This window comes from Lagenorhynchus albirostris, chromosome 21 (assembly GCF_949774975.1).
Source record: "Lagenorhynchus albirostris chromosome 21, mLagAlb1.1, whole genome shotgun sequence".
Lineage (NCBI taxonomy): Eukaryota > Metazoa > Chordata > Mammalia > Artiodactyla > Delphinidae > Lagenorhynchus > Lagenorhynchus albirostris.
Genome location: NC_083115.1, coordinates 15,563,929 through 15,587,040, shown reverse-complemented (window position 1 = coordinate 15,587,040; position 23,112 = coordinate 15,563,929).

Below are 23,112 nucleotides of genomic sequence, written 5' to 3'. Positions count from 1 at the left end.
TTTATGCCCTATACATTGCAGAGTACCTGTTTTCCATGTCTGTAGAGGACACAGACTGAATCTGTAATTTTGTTTGTAAAGCATTCTTCCTAGTTATGTGTAGTCAGGGCCCTTGGCAGAGCTATATTGGAGATGAATTTTACTAACAGAGGTCATGGACCTGATGTAGAAGTTTATGTGAACCTCATTCAATACTAAATTATTCCTTTGTATATATTTTCCTGCATGGTCCTATCACTTACAAATAAGGGCTTATCAAGAGTCATTACTCTTAGAAATTGAGGGCTTAAAAATTGCTGTTAAGAGCGTATAACAAGAAGACTCTCACAGACAGTTATAAAATATTGTTCCTTTGCACTTCCTGCTTGTGAGGAGACATGTGAACCTTCCCAAGAGTTTTATGAAAAAAGTAGGGAACACTTAAAAAAGCCAATCAGTAGAGCTACTTAATTGTTCATTTGGATTTATGCCCCCTAAGTCAGTTTGCTTGCTAATGTTTTCAATAACAACAAATAGGAAGTGCAGTTTAATGTGAAAATAAATACACAGTAGAGATCACCAAAACCATAGCCACAAACGAACAGCAACCTAGTTTTTTTTTAAAATCAGTTCAAACAACAGTTTGAATTCTATTATACTGAATCCATCCAAAGAAAGATTTTGAAAAAAAATGAGTCAATGGTACAAGTGAGACAAGACCAAACAAAAAATGCAGGAAGTATATTCTCAAATGTACTTTGAATTGTGAATAAGACATAGAAACATTAAAACTCATTTTGAGATCCAACATAATATTAAGGTTTATAAATGTAAATTTCTTAAATGCAATCTTTGAGTATTCGGCAATTGAAGAACTGTAGCTGAAAAACTCTTGACTAATAATTCTTTCTACAAGTATTTATTGGGCACCTATAATGCGCCAGACATTATTCTAGATTTCTAGAGCGCATCTGTAAATAAACCAAGAAACGCCCCCTCAGGGAACTTAGATTTAATGGAAGGAGAGATAAAAAAATAAGCAATATATATTATATAGCATTATATATAATATATATATATAATGTTAATTGTGGTATCTCTTATGAAAAAAAAGTGTGGAGCAGGTTAAAACAATCAGTAATGACAGTGGTGAGAAGGGGAAGGTTGTAATTCTACGTGGGGTAACCACTGCAGCCCTCATTGGGACCTGTTGTTTCAAATATTAGAAGTACATGAGGGTCTTCTTAAAGTCATGTATTTGTCAAGGGGTTATAAGGGTAATCAGATTTAGCTATTGGCCAGAACTGCTTCTTTCTCTCTTTGAGGCCCCTAAGATATAATCAAGGACAGAATGTCAGTTATATTAGCTAGAACTGTGGCTTCAAAATTTAATACAGAACTCTATTGACATGAGCTGATCTCAGAAAAAAATAACGTTTCCCCTACGTTAGGTCATCCTGAATGGAAAGTGTAGATAAGGTCAGCTTCGTCTATTTCTGTTTTGAAGATAAGCAGCCCATCTGTAGGCAAGGACAGTGCACTCACGTGTATGCCTTCCTGTGCCAGAGCAGCACGCATACCGGGGGAAGTGATTGCCCCATTGCAGCTGGCTCAAGTTGTCTGCCTTGAACCTCTCCATCTGGAACCATAAAGCCCGGCTTAGCTCTCACTCAGGGGCAAGAGAGAGAAAGAGGGACCACTCAGACAATGAGTCCTCTCTACTTTTTCACTTTGGATCATGAGAAGAAGGAAGCCATACAAACGGCACATCCCATTCTGGTGCTCCACTAACTGTGGACTCATTCTGATACTCTGTAATTTTATCAGCCAGACCAGGGAGTGGACTAAGGGAGTGGAGCATCATATTCCAGGAATCTGACTTATTTTAAAATGATATAGTAAGGAGTGAGGGCCTTGAGATTCCTCGAAAGTGAGGAAATAAAAACAATGTACGCAGTGTACAATGTACGTAGTGTATGCATATTTGAAAACAAGTTTTCTTGAAAGCTACTGCAGTGTCTCTCACAAACAATATATAGTAAATCTCTTTACCTTGTTTTTATTCTTTGTGTTTGAATTTTTTATTTTATTTTATTTTTTTTACTTTGGCTCCTCTCCTTGTAGCAAAACACTGACGACAGTTCCACCGTATCCTAAAATCCCCTAAGATTTTAAATGCTTGGCCCACCTCAGAACCAGTGCCTCTTCTCAGGCAATACTACACCTGAACTCCTCAAGTGGATCAGACCTTCCCAAACTGCACAGCTACTATTAAATGGGAAAGGGGGGGTGGGGGATGGGAATTGAGGAACTAACTGTAGACCAAACTGTCCATCTCTGTAACTAAGGGAAACAGAATAGTCTAGATCCTAACATATGTACTGTGTAAATGTTATGTGTGATTTTTATATCAGATTACAGTGCTTATTGTGGTCTTTATGATTTTATTACCATTATGTTCAATATATAATAAATAATTGGCTTTACTTTTTACCAGAATATAGATGTCAAAAATACTCCAGATCCCACTGGTAGATGGACTAGTAAATGTTTTTTCTAATGAATCCTATTACTGATTCCATTCTTTTAACTGCATAGTGCTACTTTAGGAAGTAACTGACTTTTAAATTTTCTTTATAAAATACATGTCATGTGAAAATTCACCAAACTACCTGGAGAGAGAAAACGTGTCCCTCTCTATCACTCATCTGCTCACACTTTTTATTGATGATTTTAAACAAGATATACAAAGATATTAAGAACAATACATTGAAAATGTATTTACTTAAAGATAGGCTCATACCAAGAAAAATATCTTAGAATCTATTAATTTTTCTTACTTTTATGTCCAATTTAAAAAGGAGAATTGCACATTTGATAACAATAGCAGATTTCATATTTAGTAAAGAAATGTCATATTAATTTAGTTTGTGATGATGCTTCAGTAGAAACTCCTGCTATTAACCATGTCAGCTTGATTACTTTCTGACTGCAGTTTTCAATTAGACATAATCTGTTCTATTCATACAAAGGGAGGCAAAGAGAAAAGAATTCAGTTAACAAACCGTGAACTTGAATAGGCACTTATAGTAATACACATTTTGCAAGGCTGTTTTACTTTGTATGGAAGTGATTCTTCTTGATTTAAATAAATGAAGCTAACTTGATTAAAGGTGTTGCCTGGAGATAGAATCTTTTACGGTGCTTTCAGTATTCTAGTGTATAATCAGACGAGCTTTTACTCACGTTGCATCATGGCATCACTAAATCCCTGTCTTCTTTCTTGTTTAATGTGTTTTAAAGTCTTAAAAAAATAAGATTCTTGAAAGCTACGTTGATAAATATTCTACAATGGCAAGAAAATGAATGTCTGAGATCTCCCATAATAATAAGAGTGAGAAATAAAGACAGCTCTCTCCCTAGTTCCTTAGAGAGAAAGGTCTTACATTTCTACCTATTGAGGGAGAAATGGGAGGAAAATTGTCCTCTGTTTGCTCCAGCAAAGTAAATCTTAATCAGCTCTCCTACTCCACTAGATTCTAAAGGTATTTTTTTGTATTCTCTCTCCATTATAATAAATATTTCTGTGGATTTTTAATATGTGAAAACTTTTAGATGACATCACAATATTAAAAATTACTTTTTCACCTGGGCCTAAAAGTAGCACTGCTTTCTCAGGACAGGAAACAAGAAAGCAGTCTTTTTAGTTTATCTTATTTAATGATTTAATCTTATTTAATTATCTTATTTTATTATCTTATCTCTGCTTACCCTTCTTCCTCCCAGATGTAAAATGTCCTCCTTCAATCATACGTCAAAAGGCATTATACATATCAATTTACTCAATTTAATTCACTTGAATTAATAATTTCAACTATTGAGAGTAAGAAACAATCTTAAAGTTTTCTGTCTTCATAATGTAATTCTCCCAATTTGTTGGTTTTTTTCTAATTTATTTTGATTTCCTTTCTAACAAGTAGCTTGAGTGATAAACTTTAATAATACTTATCATACTTAGATTTCACAGATATATTGATTCAACAAAACAATGTGTATCTTGGATTTTTGTATATGATGTTCTTCATTCAGTTTGCCATTTTGGATTTAAATAGTGTTACTTATGTTGAGATTTTAACCGTAAAAATGTGTATAGGTAATATTTAAAGAATTCTTTCTTCCAGTGGAGGCAAATCACAGACTTTGGGCAAAGATAATAAAATCTTAGTTTTTTCATTCTAAATTTTGCCTCTGATTTTTTTTTACTTTTTTTTACTTATTTTTTTCTGTGTATTTCTTTGCTATGGTGACAATTCTATTAAGCATGGGAGAGATATTTACCCAGTAAATTATCTGAACCTGGACAAATTCCTTTTAAAATCTGTCCTACAAAAGCCATCATCATCCAAAAAAGTTTTGGTATTGCAGTAACACAGAACTGAATTTTCCAAATAAAACACTTCCAGCATGATAGTTCTCTGCGGATAGGAACCCTACATTTGTTATTTGTTATTTGATTTTTATTACATTGATGTACTTTGACCAAAAGCCACACACACATACACACGCAGGCACGCACACACACACACACACACACATATGCTCACCAGTGGAGTGCTCATCCTAGAAGCTGTAGTAGTGAATTTGGGAGTATTTCCATTTGCAATTTAAAAAGTGACTTCTCTTGCTGGTTAACAGTGTGTTGGGAATTATAGTGGCAGAAGTAATATTACAATGTTTACGTTATATTTTTTAACATTTCAATTAAAAAAATTTTCCTTATTTGATGAAACTTTCTGCTCTCACTAGGAACAAAATTAGAGTGAGGAACATATAGGACCATTGGAAGATTTTCATCATATCCACATTTATTGCTGAAGAAATCAGGCAGAGAACACTGTAACCATTTGGACCTGATTGCAGCATGGTTGGTTCATTTTGGTTTTAACATCATCAGTTGGGTAATAGAGTAAATCACATAGTAATACTAAATCAGACAGATTTAGCTTTCTTATTTTGTAATGATAAATATAATCTAGGTTTTAAAGAGCGTAGGCTTATTGGCAAATTAAATATAATTTAATATTATAAATACAAGATTAATGACCTGAAATATTATAATAAATTGGATGGAAATTGGATGAAAAGAAGTCAGCCTAATTGTTGTGTATGAAATCCTACCAAAAATTTTCACTTTTATATGTAAAATGTGGTATATATATATATATATATACACATAAAATTTATTTTCTGGAATTAGGATACATTATTTAACCTACTCCAGCTTCCATTAAATCATTTGTAAAATGGGTAAAATAACACTACGTACCTCATAAACTGCTGTGAAGATCATATAAAATAAAAGCATGTCAAGATCATAACACAGCACCGACACACCATAAATAGATATCACAGTCGACTTTATTCCTGGGGTTAAACATGCACCGCTTTAAAATAGTCACTTAATTTTGTTTAGATTTCTTACTCATAGGTTATTCTTTTTCTCGAGGAAGCATCCCTTGCCCCTTTTAGCTTTTGCTAAAGATCTTTTTTGGTGGTCTCTTTTACAGTATTTCCAGATAGAGAATCATGCATAAACATTTTAATGCATTTCCAAGGAGTGTATTGAAAAAGCTGAGTCATATTTTCCTGAGGAGTCCTTATGGTTCACAATGAATAAGCCTGGGGCATAGCTGAGCTGAAATTCTCACTCAGCTACTTAAACTTTTTTAGCCAATTTTTCAGAGCCTAAATGGTAGGAGTCAGGTGAAACTCCCAATCTGTTTGCTTGCCAATCCAAGCCACCATATTGCCGCTGGGGATAAAGAATTTTGAGATTGTGCAATACAATACATAAAAGCTTGGACATTGAATTCAGTTAAACCAGGGTTTGAATTTTGCCGCTGGACCTTCTACTTAAAATTCAGATTCTTCAACTATAAGATGGAGATAATTATTACTACCTCAAAAAGCTGTTATGGAGACTAAATGAAGTAATATGTGTAAAGACTGTAGCTCAGTGATATATTAGAAGATCTTCATACATGCGATTCACTATTCATAGAGATTGGGGATATGAGAAGCACTTGAAAAATGTATGTAACACCTCCATGCCATGTACTGTTTGGAGACCAGAGTCCTGGAAGGTGTTTGTCATGGGTTTCTATCTTTTTAAACACAATAATAATATATCAGTATTTGAACATCCAAAAAGTGTCATGTGCCCTCTCCCTCTATCGTGAACAACACTGCAGATAATTCAGTCTTAATGGGTTTTTTAATTGAAATATATAATTTTTATATTATATATAAATATAATATATAAATATATATAAATAAATAATATAATATATAATTGACTTACAATGTTGATTGTATTTAATTGAAATTGAAATATTGTATTTAATTGAAATACAGTTGATTTACAATGTTAGTTTCAGGTGTACAGAAAATTGAATCAGTTATACATATATGTTATAAATTTTCTCAATTATAAAAACAGTAACACAAAAAATGTGTTACTGTTTTTTCAATTGAGAAAATTTATAACGAATACATTAATTCAAAAACAATTCAAAATTGATTTTTTCTCCTTATTTATCACACACTTCTACCTACATTAGAATAAAAGTAATTACGTGTTCAGGGATAGAGTATATTGTTAGAATTCTCTGTGTATGTGTGTGTGTGTGTGTGTGTGTGTGTGTGCCTGCACGTGTGTGTGTTTGCCTCTCTCTGTTTTGTCATATGTACTAGCTTTGTCACCTGTATTGTTGAAGGCTGCAGAAAATATGGCCAAGGCTACCAATAGCTCTAGAGTTTTAAATCTTAAAGTTTTAGTTGCTGTATAAGGGTGGCTAGATGCACTCACTGAGTTCCAGGTTCTGACATCCTGGGGACAGGGGATAAGTGTTCATCATGGGACTCAGAAGCTCTGGCTGTATTCAGGTACACAGGTCCTAACAGGGTGGCTCAGTGAGAAGGTAATTCCCAGGTGGAGTATCTTCACCTGGGCAGAAAGTACCTAAACTACAAAAAGAAACCAAATATATGGTCTTATCCTTATTGAAACAGCACTCATAAAAGAGACATATCAAAAATAAAAATGAGCATCAGTCAGATTCAGTGCATAACTTGTTTCTAGGAAAACTCTTTGGCCCTCTAGAGAATAAATTATATGAGGTATGAACCCTCAAATCGTTGACCTCATTTCATGAAGATTTCTCTAATGAAGTCACAGCTGAACTTTTGAATCAGTGGTGTAGGATGTAAAGTGATGGATACTTATATTGAGAAAAGTATGTCTGGATTCACCTGTCTTCATTTCAAAGGAAGTTGATTTTCTTTAAAAAAATTATTCTTTGATATATACAAAAATTCCATGTACTATTTTAAGTTTAAATGGTTTATGTTTGGGGAGTTAGAATTCACAGTATGATGCTGTTAAATTTTGAAATAAGTGAGAGTGTGTTTTTTTTAGCATGTGTGATATCCATTCCATTTACTGTGTAATAAATTGACTATCTTTTATGCTAGAAGTGTTTCTATACTTCTTAATTTTAATTTGAAAGGTAGGCTTATTCATTCCATTTATATTTACCTATGAAGACTACGGTTAAAAGAGGGAAGGAAGTAAAAGACTAAATGAGAGAATATGAATATTTTGATTTTGCCTTCATGTAGGTACCAAGTAACTTTAATTTAGTACTAAACACTGTATTGTTATTCACTACTAATGCAGTATTTGACTTGTCTATTATTATTGGTTAAGCTTATCAGCTATTTTAAATTTTTATTCATGTCATGAAAGTTAAGCATAGTAAGTAAAAGACATTTTTAAGGAAAAGTGAGCAATCTACTTACCCTTTGTGAAACTTGAAAAATGTATATCTATAAAATATACTTGGATGTGGGTTTGGGGATGTGGGGAAGGTGGTTGTTAAGGCACTTCTAATACTGTGCTTAATGAGATAACTGGTCCTAGTCATCTGCCTATTGCCATAAAAAGAATGCATGAGTAGTCACATCATTAACATGAAATCATTGTATTAATAGAGATTTCTAAATGTCTATCAGAATGTAGAATTTTTCCATCTGCATATACTTTATTAAAATAAGTCTTTGACAGAGAAAAAAATTTGTATATAAAATTTCTGAAGAATGAAAGATGAGAATAGAAAGGCCATGTTTAAAATTCTACTGAAACTAAATTTCCATTACTTTAAAAAATCTCTAAATTTCAATACCTCATTGAATGGAATCTCTATTATGCTGATGACTTTTTAAGGTTTGATACTGTATGAATAACCTTATGGAAAAGATGCATATGGTGGGAGGGGACCTTCAAGATGGCGGAGGATTAAGACGTGGAGATCACCCTCCTCCCCACAAATACATCAAAAATACATCTACGTGTGGAACAGCTCCTACAGAACACCTACTGAATGCTGGCAGAGGACCTCAGACTTCCCAAAAGGCAAGAAAATCGCCACATACCTGTATAGGGCAAAAGAAAAAAGAAAAAGACGAAAGAATAGGGACAGGACCTGCACCTCTGGGAGGGAGCTGTGAAGGAGGAAAAGTTTCCACACACTAGGAATCCCCTTCACTAGCAGAGACAGGGGAGTGGGCGGGGGCCAAGCTTCAGAGCCATGGAGGAGAGCATGGCAACAGGGGTGCAGAAGGCAAAGCGGAGAGATTCCCGCACAGAGGATCGGTGCCGACCAGCATTCACCAGCCCGAGAGGCTTGTCTGCTCACCCGCCAGGGCAGGTTGGGGCTGGGAGCAGACACCAGGGAGAGGACTGGGATTGGCTGTGTGAACACAGCCTGAAGGGGGCTAGTGCACCACAGCTAGCCAGGAAGGAGTTGGGGAAAGTCTAGACCTGCCGAAGAGGCAAGAGACCATTGTTTCAGGGTGCGTGAGGAGAGGGGATTCCTTCCCTGTCTGCCCACAGAAAGCAGAGCACCACCTAAATGAGCTCCAGATATGGGTGCTCATTGGCTATCAACTCAGACTCCAGAGATGGGCATGAAATTCTAAGGCTGCTGCTGCAGCCACCAGGAATCCTGTATGCAAGCACAGGTCACTATCTACACGCCTGGGAGCCTGTGCAACACACCACTGCCAGGGTCCCATGATCCAGGGATTAACTTCCCAGGAGAACAAACAGTGTGCCTCAGGCTGTTTTCACTTCATGCTGGCCTCTGCCAGCACAGGCTGGCCCTGCATTCCAATTATAACTACCTAACCACTCCCACCCCCACCCCCCACACCATGGCATGAGTGAGCCAGAGCCCCCTACTCAGCTGCTGCTTTAACCCTGCCCTGTCTGGGCAGGAATACATGCCTAAGGGTGACCTACACACAAAGGTGGGGCCAAATCCAAAGCTGAACCCATGAACTGTGGAAACAAAGAAGAGAAAGGGAAATCTCTCCCAGCAGCCTCAAGAGCAGTGGATTAAATCTCCACATTCAACTTGATGTACCCTGCATCTGTGGAATACCTGAATAGACAATGAATCAACCCAATATTGAGGTAGTGGACTTTGGGAGCAACTGTAGACTTCGGGTTTGCTGGCTGCGACTGATTTGTTTCTGATTTTTATGCTTATCTTAGTGTATGTTTTAGTGCTTGTTATCATTGGTGGATTTGTTTATTGGTTTGGTTGCTCTTCTGGTTTTTTTTATTTTTTTCTATTTTAATAATTTTTATTTATTTATTTATTTTTCTCCCTTTTCTTCTGAGACGTGTGGCTGATACGGTCTTGGTGCTCTGCCCTGCTGTCAGGCCTGAGCCTCTGAGGTGGGAGAGCTGAGTTCAGGACATTGGCCCACCAGAGACCTCCCAGCCCAGTGTAATATCAATTGGGGAGAGCTCTCCCAGAGATCTCTGTCTCAATGCTAAGACCCATCTCCACCCAACAGCCAGCAAGCTCCAGTGCTGGGCACCCCATGCCAATCACATAACAAGAGAGGAACACAACCTCACCCATTAGCAGAGAGGCTGCCTAAAATCATACTAAGTTCACAGACACCACAAATCACATCACCAGATGCGGCCCTGACCCCCAGAAAGACAAGGTCAAGCCCCACCCACCAGAACACAGTCACCAGTCCCTTCCACCAGGAAGCCTACACAAGCCACTGAACCACCCTCACCCACTGGGGGCAGACACCAGAAACAATGGGAACTACAAACTTGCAGCCTGCAAAAAGGAGACCCCAGACACAGTAAGGCAAGCAAAGTGAGAAGACAGAGAAATATGCAGCAGATGAAGGAGCAAGGTAAAAACCCACCAGACCTAACAAATGAGGAAGAAATAGGCAGTCTACCTGAAAAAGAATTCAGAGTGATGATAGTAAAGATGATCCAAAATCTTGGAAATATAATGGAGAAAATACAAGAAACGTTTAACAGGGATCTAGAGAAAAAGAGAGTGAACAAACAATGATGAACAACAAAATAAATGAAATTAAAAATTCTCTAGAAGGAATCAGTAGCAGAATAACTGGGGCAGAAGAACAGAGAAGTGACCTGGAAGATAAAATAGTGGAAATAACTACTGCAGAGCAGAATAAAGAAAAAAGAATGAAAATAATTGAGGACAGTCTCAGAGACCTCTGGGACAACATTAAACACACCAACATTCGAATTATAGGGGTTCCAGAAGAAGAAGAGAAAAAGAAAGGGTCTGAGAAAATATTTGAAGAGATTATAGTTGAAAATTTCCCTAACATGGAAAAGGAAATAGTCAATCAAGTCCAGGAAGTGCAAAGAGTCCCATACAGGATAGATCCAAGGAGAAACACACCAAGACACATATTAGTCAAACTATCAAAAATTAAATACAAAGAAGAAATATTAAAAGCAGCAAGGGAAAAGCAACAAATAACATACAAGGGAATCCCCATAAGGTTAACAGCTGATCTTTCAGCAGAAACTGCATGCCAGAAGGGTGTGGCAGGACATATTTAAAGAGATGAAAGGGAAAAACCTACAACCAAGATTACTCTACCCAGCAAGGATCTCATTCAGATTTGATGGAGAAATTAAAAGCTTTAAAGACAAAAGCTAAGAGAATTCAGCACCACCAAACCAGATTTATAACAAATGCTAAAGGAACTTCTCTAGGCAGAAAACACAAGAAAAGGAAAAGACCTACAATAACGAACCCCAAACAATTAAGAAAATGGTAATAGGAACATACATATCGATAACTACCTTAAATGTAAATGAATTAAATGCTCCAACCAAAAGACATAGACTGGCAGAATGGATACAAAAGCAAGACCCATATATATATTGTCTACAAGAGACCCACTTCAGACCTAGGGACACATACAGACTGAAAGTGAGGGGATGGAAAAAGATTTTCCATGCAAATGGAAATCAGAAGAAAGCTGGAGTAGCTAATCTCATATCAGAAAAAATAGACTTTAAAATAAAGACTATTACAAGAGACAAAGAAGGACACTACATAATGATCAAGGGATCAATCCAAGAAGAAGATATAACAATTGTAAATGTTTATACACCCAACATAGGAGCACCTCAATACATAAGACAAATGCTAACAGCCATACAAGGGGAAATTGACAGTAACACAGTAATAGTAGGGGACTTTAACACCCCACTTTCACCAATGGACAGAACATGTAAAATGAAAATAAATAAGGAAATACAAGCTTTAAATTACACATTAAACAAGATGGACTTAATTGATATTTATAGGACATTCCATCCAAAGACAACAGAAAACACTTTCTTCTCAAGTGCTTGTGGAACATCCTCCAGGATAGATCATATCTTGGGTCACAAATCAAGCCTTGGTAACTGTAAGAAATCGTATCAAGTATCTTTTCTGACCACAATGTTATAAGACTAGATATCAATTACAGGAAACAAATGTAAAATATACAGACATTTGGAGGCTAAACAATACGCTACTAAATAAACAAGAGATCACTGAAGAAATCAAAGAGGATATCAAAAAAAAATAGAAACAAATGACAATGAAAACACAATGACCCAAATCTATGGGATGCAGCAAAAGCAGTTCTAAGAGGGAAGTTTATAGCAATACAGTCCTACCTCAAGAAACAAGAAAAATCTCAAATAAACAATCTAACCTTACACCTAAAAGAACTAGAGAAAGAAGAACAAGCAAAACCCAAAGTTAGCAGAAGGAAAGAAATCATAAAGATCAGAGCAGAACTAAATGAAATAGAAACAGAAAACAATAGCAAAGATCAATAAAACTAAAAACTGGTTCTTTGAGAAGGTAAAATTGATAAACCATTAGCCAGACTCATCAAAAAAAAGAGGGAGAGGACTTAAATCATTAAATTTAGAAATGAAAAAGGAGAAGTTACAACAGACACGGCAGAAATACAAAGTATCCTAAGAGACTGCTACAAGCAACTCTGCCAATAAAATGGACAACATGAAAGAAATGGACAAATTCTTAGAAAGGTATAATCTTCCAAGACTGGACCAGGAAGAAATAGAAAATATGAACAGACCAATCACAAGTAATGAAATTGAACCTGTGATTAAAAATCTTCCAACAAAGAAAAGTCCAGGACCACATGGCTTCACAGGTGAATTCTGTCAAACATTTAGAGAAGAGTTAACACCCATCCTTCTCAAACTCTTCCAAAAAATTGCAGGGGAAGGAACACTCCCAAACTCACTCTATGAGGCCACCATCACCCTGATACCAAAACCAGACAAAGTTACTACAAAAAAAGAAAATTACAGACCAATATTACTGATGAATATAGACGTAAAAATCCTCAACAAAATACTAGCAACCAAATCCAACAACACTTTAAAAGGATCATACACCATGATCAAGTGGGGTTTATCCCAGGGATGCAAGGATTCTTTAATATATGCAAATCAATCAGTGTGATACACCATATTAAATAAATGAAGAATAAAAACCATATGGTCATCTCAATATATGCAGAAAAAGCTTGTGACAAAATTCAACACCCATTTATGATAAAAACTCTCCAGAAAGTGGGCATAGAGGGAATCTACCTCAACATAATAAAGGCCATATATGAAAAACCCACAGCAAACATCATTCTCCATGGTGAAAAACTGAAAGCATTTCCTCTAAGATCAGGAACAAGACAAGGATGCCCACTCCCGCCACTATTATTCAACATAGTTTTGGAAGTCCTAGCCATGGCAATCAGAGAAGAAAAAGAAATAAAAGTAATACAAATTGGAAAAGAAGGAGTAACACTGTCACTCTTTGCAGATGACATGATACTATACATAGAGAATACTAAAATGCTACCACAAAACTACTAGAGCTAATCAATGAATTTGGTAAAGTAGCAGGATACAAAATTAATGCACAGAAATCTCTTGCATTCCTCTACACTAATGATGAAAAATCTGAAAGGCAAATTAAGGAAACACTCCCATTTACCATTGCAACAAAAATAAAATACCTGGGAATAAATCTACCTAAGTAGACAAATGACCTGTATGCAGAAAGCTATGAAACACTGATGAAAGAAATTAGAGATGATACAAACAGATGGAAAGGTATACCATGTTCTTGGATTAGAAGAATCAACATTGTGAAAATGACTATACTACCCAAAGCAATCTACAGATTCAGTGCCATCCCTGTTGAACTACCAGTGGCATTTTTCACAGAACTAGAACAAAAAATTCATAATTTGTATGGAAACACAAAAGACCCCGAATAAACAAAGCAAACTTGAGAAGGTAAAATGGAGCTGGTGGAATCAGGCTTCTTGGCTTCAGACTGTACTACAAAGCTACAGTAATTAAGACAGTATGGTACTGGCACAAAAACAGAAATATAGATCAATGGAACAGGATAGAAAGCCCCGAGATAAAGCCATGCACATATGGCCACCTTATCTTTAATAAAGGAGGCAAGAATATACAATGGAGAAAACACAGCCTCTTCAATAAGTGGTGCTGGGAAAACTGGTCAGCTACCTGTAAAAGAATGAAATTAGAACACTCCCTAACACTGTATACAAAAATATACTCAAAATGGATTAAAGACGTAAATGTAAGGCCAGACACAATAAAACTCTTAGAGGAAAACATAGAACACTCTATGACATAAATCACAGCAAGTTCCTTTTTGACCCACCTCCTAGAGAAATGGAAATAAAAACAAAAATAAACAAATGGGACCTAATGAAACTTAAAAGCTTTTGCACAGCAAAGGTAACCATAATCAAGTTGGAAAGATTACCCTCAGAATGGGAGAAAATATTTGCAAACGAAGCAACTGACAAAGGATTAATCTCCAAATTATACAAGCAGCTCATGCAGCTCAATATCAAAAGAACAAACAACCCAATCCAAAAATGGGCAGAAGACCTAAATAGGCATTTCTCCAAAGAAGTTATACAGATTGCCAACAAACACATGAAAGGATGCTCAACATCACTAATTGTTACAGAAATGCACATGAAAACTACAATGAGGTATCACCTCATACCAGTCAGAATGACCATCATCAAAAAATCTACAAACAATAAATGCTGGAGAGGGTGTGGAGAAAAGGGAACCCTCTTGCACTGTTGATGGGAATGTAAATTGATACAGCCACTATGGAGAACACTATGGAGGTTCCTTAAAAAACTAAAAATAGAACTACCGTATGACCCAGCAATCCCATTATTGGGCATGTACCCTGAGAAAACCATAATTCAAAAAGAGTCATGTACCAGAATGTTCACTGCAATATCTAAGCAGCAGTATTTGCAATAGCCAGGACATGGAAACAACCTAAGTGTCCATCGACAGATGAATCGATAAAGAAGATGTGGCATATATGTACAATGGAATATTACTTAGCCATAAAAAGAAACAAAATTGCACTATTTGTAGTGAGGTGGATGGACCTAGAGTCTGTCATACAGAGTGAAGTAAGGCAGAAAGAGATAAATACCATATGCTAACATATATATATATATATATATGGAATCTAAAAAAGAAAAAAAAATGGTTCTGATGAACCTAGGGGCAGGACAGGAATAAAGATGCAGACATAGAGAATGGACTTGAGGACATGGGGAGGGGGAATGGTAAGCTGGGATGAAGTGAGAGAGTGGCATTGACATATATACACTACCAAATGTAAAATAGATAGCTAGTGGGAAGCAGCTGCATAGCACAGGGAGATCAGCTCAGTGCTTTATGACCACCTAGAGGGCTGGGATAGGGAGGGTGGGAAGGAGATGCAAGAGGGAGGGGATATGGGGATATACGTGTACATATAGCTGATTCACTTTGTTATACAGCAGAAACTAACACAACATTGTAAAGCAATTAGAATCTAATAAAGATGTTTAAAAGAAAAAAGATGCATATGGAAAATTGTTACAGATTTAAACATAAGTAATTTCTAAGCATGTAAATGATGCTTTCATAATGGTTTCCTGGTGCTTTGCATTATTAAATAGTATTTTTGTCAGTAAATATCTTCACTCATATTAACTAACTTGAAATTTGTGGACTATAATTTTTGCTGAGGATGAATCAGAGTATCCAGACTGTATATGTTTATGGCAAAATATTATTAAAACAGAAATTCAAGTAAATTGAATAGATAATTTAGCTAGCTTACTCTTTATTTCCCTGAATGTCCTATACTGTAAACAGGCAGCGTGATTTGATTTTTCTACATTTTCTTGTTCACTAAATGGATATCATAGTTGCTTAAACTTTCCTCTTAATGCACACAAGTGAGTCTAAGAAAAGGCAACATGAGCAATTAGACTAAGTCATTGTTGAGTTTTAGAAGTTTGATAATTTTGCGAAACTAACATCAGTCACTGGTGTGTGTGTGTGCGTGCGCACGTGCCTGCATACATATGCACGTGGGCTTGTATATTTTAATTCAAGAGATCTACTGTGACTGTTCACCTGTGCTGTCAGTGTTTAAATATCCCCACAAATGGATCAGAGGGACAACTACAGATGGTATATTTGAATTGCATGTTTAGATTGTTAGTATGCTGAGTAAACTTTAGGCCCGTGTTTCTTCTCTAGAATATATGAATGTTTATAAAGTTAAATCTAGTTCTTCCCTCTAAATGCAGTACTCCAGTCATGATTTTAATACTGTTGCAATCATAGATCAATAAATAGTTATACTTTTGTATTCTGTATGTGTAAGACTAAGCAGATGGGAATATTTAACTAGTTATTTTGAACCAAGTGTATGTAGGAGTTGAAACAGCTTCAGAAAAATAGTTTTTAAAAAAAATTGAGCTGTTAAAATAGAAGTTGATATTGATATTATTCTAAGATCATTTAATTAAGCTTTACCAATGTAATTAACTCTTTCTATATCTTTTGCAATGCTTTGAATTTATTTAATGATTCATGTTCAAAGACCACATTTAATTTTCCTTTCAGACGTGCTTTTGGAAAAGCAATTTAGAAAACTATATATCTGCTCACATATTGCTCTAACGTGGTTTATTGTTGACCAATTTTGGCAATATTATAAAAAGCATTTATTTAAGTTAATATAATTTTCTCAAATGATACATTTAACAGACCTTTGAAATAAGAGCATGTTAATATTTGTAATGTAAATATTTATTAGTTATTACCCATAAAATGTTATGTTATGGGGAAGCTAAACTGCTTAAAATATTTGAAAAATTGTAAATGCTTATCCATTAAAAAATCTGAAATTATTATAATATCATATATTTAGAAGAGAGGTAGAATAGAATGGAGCAATGTATACAAGGGGCTGTTAAAGCTTCCCTTGTGAGGATCTACTATAAATACATAAACATACAGTTAAATCAGTTGCTAATCTCTTGGTTAATATGGTCCACAGGATAGGCTTCATTTTAGCACATGCCAGTTGTGTAGCAGTGGTTATTTCTCAAAATACAGTGTGAATCAAAGGAAGGGTAGGAAGCAGAATAAGTATATCTCATCTCCCTGGAAAGCAAGGAAACAATTATGAGCCAGAGCTGTGTAACAGTTATAGACCCAAGATTTAGACTTACCCAGAGCTGGGTTTTAATATTCATTTAGCTGGTTAGCATAGGTACCAGGAAAACTTTTGTTTCCTCATATGTTTTAGAGGTCAAATATTTTAAGGCAAAATAATAAGTACATAATTAAAAGTGCCATTTTTTATGACATATTTAACTGATTGCGTATGTTGTAGTATTAATAGTTTTCATGCTTTATCCCGATTTATCCATGTCATCTGAAGATTACTGGCAAAAGAAACAATATATATTCAGGAAGTGAATGGCTCCCTGACTCAGCACATGCCCTTACATCTACGGGTTACTTTTGCAAAGATGATTTTTTTTAAATTTCTTTTGAGAAAGACTTCAGATCAACTCAGGGAAAAGGGGGCAATAATAATGCTCAAGTGAAATATGTAATTTTATTCCCCTCTGTGATTCAAAGTATGTGGTAAGCACTCCAGTAACCCAGAATGACAGAGAAAGCACAGAGTTGACGAATATTAACTGTGTAGCCCCTGAGGAACCAGAGTTGTGCCTGTGTCAGCTCTCAATTACTGCAGCTCCACACAGAGAAGGAGATTTTAAAACAATGGGACATCATTAGTGGACACTCATAGTACAGTATTTTGCCAGCGTGCCAAATGTCTGTTTGTGAGCCATCCGCAGGGTCCCGCTAAAAAAGAAAGCAATTTCTTAGCTCCTTTGGTAGTCCTTGAGGTAAAACCTGGGCCACAAAGGTGGGGTTATAAAGGGAAGGGAGAGAAAAACCACACACCCACCCATTGATGGATCTGTGTTTGTTAGTAAACCTGACACGGTTCAGTGCGAAGTCAATATTAAATCACTTAAGGATATTTCTCTTGAATTAGCAATTTGAAGAATTCCAACTATCTTGATTGAAAGGTAAGCATTTGAATATACCAAGGCTTTGATTTGGAATGCTTTTACGACATCTTCCAGGAGACAGTGACTCAGTCTAGAGTCAAGGCTGAAAGTAACCTCTTGAAGTTGTGAAATGCCCAATAGCTGCAGTCACTTATCTTTCAATATGCTCTCCAATTTTAACCCCACCCACAAAGGATATAGAAAGAATTTACTTCGCAATAGGGCCTAAGAGTGTGCTTGGAAAAGGAGCCAGGGAGACCATTTCCATATGCTGCTTATTATGTGTGAACTTAGGTATGTCTGTTCTTTTCCCTGGTACCAAAAGATTATGTTGTAATAAAATTAAATATGAAATTGCAATAGCACTTCTGCCGAATAAAAATGGAAGTCTTTAATGACCTAGTATGATAAGCATTCCCCCTGGAATATGCATAGAGATCACATCAGAGAGTGTCCTTTCCTCTTCTTTTTTTATGTTGAGAACCTTTGTTAGTTAGGAGCTTAATTGTAAGTAATATCATCATTATCATCTTTGATGCTTCTGTTACTCATTATATGCATGGCGGTACAGAATTGGAACAGTTTTCTAAAAGGAAAACTAATATAAGAAAAAAGGAGTATTTATATGAAAAAATGAATACGACTGGTCAGTTTCAGAGAATAGTTTTAGAATTCTGTGGTGTATAGTATCTCACCATTGAATAATTTTTGAGTTCACCAACAAGGAGAAATAGAAGTACATGATCTCTATTTTCCTAAATGGTAAGCTGGATAATTAATCTTCCAACCAGTTAGTGTGTGTGTGTGTTCGTATGTATGTGTGTGTTTTTATGTGTGTGCGTGTGATCTAAAGGTGCTTTTAAATCATATCAAATTTCTAGAGAATTAAGTTCAATTTTATTTTCCTATGTAGACAAACTTACTGAATATAAGTAAGTGCAATTAATCATTTAATCATCACTGGATAATATACTAGAAATCATTTGTTTTTATGTGTTCATTTTTCTTTTTCACTTTATCTTTCTTTGAAGATGCTAAACTATTTAGATATTAGCGGACCCCTTCTCATCATGGCTTTTACATCCCATTTCCCACCTTAGAAATTAAAAGCTCTGAATACCCCTAAAGGATCTACTCGCACAAAAAACAATAGTGAACAACATATAACTATTGAAGATTTTTCAGGGAGACAGATAAAGATGGGATATATTCTACAATCCACAGCTAACACATTTAAATCCCTCACGATATATGCATATTCTCCGAAGTCTCTTATCAACCCTTTAGCCACCAATGTTTGTTGTTGTAGTAGTTGTTGGTAGTTACATGTCTAGGTTCTCTTTCCCAGAAGTATCCTACCTGGTGAAGCATCTTATATACATTAGTCAAAACAATTCAATCCAACCTAACTTTTACCTGCCCCCTACACCCACTTTCATTTTTAGACTCCCTTTAGAAAAACAAACAAATTGTTTTTGTTTTTTAGTTAACAAAACACAGATGCCAGGACGTCTTCAGAAATTACTGACTTTTGTTACCACTTTATGTCCTTGAGATATCTTCACTTCTCTTCATTTTGGCTCTCCACTGAAGGAAGGAATCTTAATGAATGTAATATTTTGTCTATTAAACCCAAAGGGGCTTTAGCAAGTCTTGTAAAAACTCTTTGCAAACCATCAGAGGTGTCAGAGGAAAAGAAAGAGTGTTGTGTCAGAGTAGTAAGTGCAGAGGAAATTTTATGAATTAGGTACATGGCTCCCAATGAGGGCTGGCTGAGAAAAAGGCTATTAGTTAAATGATCTGAGTTTCACTGGTGAAGGAAAAGAAAAAGTTATTTCAGTTGGGTGTAGCTGACTAGCTGACATCACTTATTTTTAAAGAGGTATTTGATAGTAAATGGAATGGGAAAGAGAACCTTTGAGAGTACTTTAGATCAAACACTGTGATGGAAAAAGGAGACCATGAAAATCTGGTAAAAAGAAAGATTGAAGCTCTGTAAAAGGGGAATTTGTAGCACAAAGCTAAAGTCTTGTCAGTAAGGTAATATCTTTCTACTTTAGAAAGAAGAAAAATGATTCAAAATAATGTTGATAGATACAGAGAGGTTTTTGAGATGTAAAGGAGAGATTCTGAAGAAATTCATATAGGAGAGATTTCATCTAGAAGGTTAGCTAATCTCAATAACAATATTGGGTGGTTGTGAATAGCACGGGTACTGAAGTGAGAATGTCAGGATTTATACGTGAGAGCTTCTTCACTTACTGCCTGTGTGAACTTGGGCTAGTTATTAACCATCCCTTTGCTTACTTTTCTCATCTGTAAAATGTATATAAAAATAGTGTCTCACAGGTTGGTTTTTACGATCAAATAAAATCATGTTTATAAAGTAGTCTATCTTTTATGGACTGAATTGTGTCCCCCAAAACTTCATATGTTAGAGTCCTAACCTACAGTACCTCAGAATGTGACTGTATTTGGAGATAGGTCTTTAAAGAGGTAATTAAGTTAAAATAAGGTAATTAGGGTAGGCCCTAATCCAGTATGACTGATGTCCTTATAAGAAGGTGATATCTGTGCACAGACAGGTTCAGGGAGAAGACCCTGTAAAGACACAGGAAGAAGACAACCATTTACCAGCCAAGGAGAGAGGCCTCTGAAGAAACCAACTTTTCCTAGACCTTAATTTTGGACTTCCAGCCTCCAGAAAGTAAATTTCTGTTGTTTAAGCCACCCAGTCGGTGGTAATTTTTTATGGCAGCCCTAGAAAATTAATACAGTACCTGAATCAGTGAGCACAAAATGGATGTTGGCTGTTTCTGAAGTTAGGAACCTTGGATTCTCAGTGACAATGGAAAATGTACATCTTAATAGGCTTCTATCAAAAGAGGTCACATTAGCTTGCTTCCAACTGACCATCTATAATTCTGAAGTTTTGGGTTTTGCTAGAACTTCTGGGAATAACTTTCAAACTGACAATACTCTGTACCTCTTTTGAATGAGAATATAAGACTCTGAGAAATCTCTACTATCAAAGAAAAATACCAAAGTACCATTCATTCATTTTGCTTTTATAGCTACTTTGCTTTTGGAATATTTTGAGGCAAGTTACTTTGTTTAACTTAAAATAGAATACAACAACTAAGGACTAAGAAAAATGTAACAGAAGCTACTTAAAGAAAACGTATTCCTCTTGGATATAGTAAGGATTCAATTACATATGTTTGCACTGTACTAACTCTGAGATTTATGAGTTCTCAAAGCCAGAAGAATAAACAGTGGTTTACTTGAACTTCCACAACATATGGACCGTATTTCACACTTCTGGCATGAGGTAGATTCAAGCAAGGGAGGACGGTCTGAAAACATATTAGGTAAAGGTACTTACAATTAAGGTCTATGATCTGAAGAAATTTAGATGAACGCATAACTTCAGAGTAGACATCACAAACTGAGATGGAATGTTCGTTAAATCTCAGTCTGCTTTCTTTTTCTTTTTTAAATTAATTTATATATTGTTGGCTGCGTTGAGTCTTCGTTGCTGCGTGCAGGCTTTTCTCTAGTTGCAGCGAGCGGGGTCGGTCTACTCTTCTTTGCGATGCATGGGCTTCTCATTGCAGTAGCTTTTCTTTGTTGCACAGCACGGGCTCTAGGCGTGCGGGCTTCAGGAGCTGTGGTGCACAGGCTCAGTAGTTGTGGCTCGCGGGCCCTAGAGTGCAGGCTCAGTAGTTGTGGCACATGGGCTTATTTGCTCTGCGGCATGTGGGATCTTCTTGGACCAGGGCTCAAACCTGTGTCCCCTGCACTGGCAGGCGGATTCTTAACCACTGTGCCACCAGCAAAGTCCTCAGTCTGCTTTTGGTCACTGTATCCATCTATACTTATCAAAAGTTCTAGGGTTTACAATGGACTTCGATGCATGCCTTGGTGCTTTTCCTCATGATTCTCACTCAGGCTGGAATGGCTCTACTCATTCTTGCTGCCTCCACCCATGATAAACTCCTTCTCAGGTTGATTGTCATCAACTAACCCTGCCTCTTAAGAGCACAAAGTAAAAATTTCTGTCATTTGTGTTTCCATACATGTTGCAGTGATATATTTAATTAATATCATTCAATAATTCAGAAAAAATTTGGATCATCTACTTTGGGTTAGGCATTCTGCTAGGTACTAGGTCTACTTCTGTGAAAGCATCAAAATCAATGTTTCACCTTCATTTCTTCTCAAATCTTTTTGTGAGGTACTTTAGAGTGAAAAATTTATATGCCTGGCTTCAGTCTTTATATCTTCTATGACGAATGCTTGTTTGGATAAACTAAGTTTATTTTTTGTAGTCTTACTGTTCTGAAGTTGATGCTCTATTTACTGTATAGACAAGGTATTATTCAGTATTTGATGGACCAGAACTCCCATTCCCATACCAAGTTGAGCAAGATAAAAGTAGCTTTATCACATTTTATGTAATTATTGAATGTTTTTATATTTTTAATCATGGTAAAATACATATAAATTTCTGTTATAACAATGAATGATGAGGAAATACCAGACTTTAAGTAGGACTACTTATTAGCATTAAATAGAATAGTAGACAGTTTTTCTTATTAAATACTGTATTTTCCAACGTAGTTTATATTGTGGAGGAGGGTGTTTGGAGAAGGTGGTGGTACAGAAACAACACATTTGAATTGTCTCTTCATATATCAGTGTATGTGAATGTGGTTATAATATCCCTTCGATATTCTATTCATACATTAGGTATTTAGAAAAAGAATGTTGGGTAAATACTTATGGACTATGGCAACAATACTAAGTTCCCTGGGGTGTCAGACCTTCATTATGCCTCTTGGAAGATTTAAAAAGATGCACTTTGTTGTAAAATTTCTGGGCAAATGCATATATATTCTTTATTATAGCATTTCTTTGTACTTCGTTTAGATTAAGAGAGTCAAGTACTCTGACTTCTTATTGCTGGACTTTTCTTACCATTTATTATTCAGTGGTAGATTCCTAGTATATTATTATATTTTTACAGATACCTGTCTTCTGTTCTTATTTTTTTACCTCAACTCACATGCTTGGGAATTCAATCTTGATAACATAACATAACCTTGTCATAGCATTTTTTTAAGCCAGCTACTGCAGTAGCAATGCATTTAGACATTTCCTGTTTTATTTCATAAATTTATGTTCAAAACCTGTGACACTCTCCTCTGACTTCTTCATCTGTAACAGAATCCA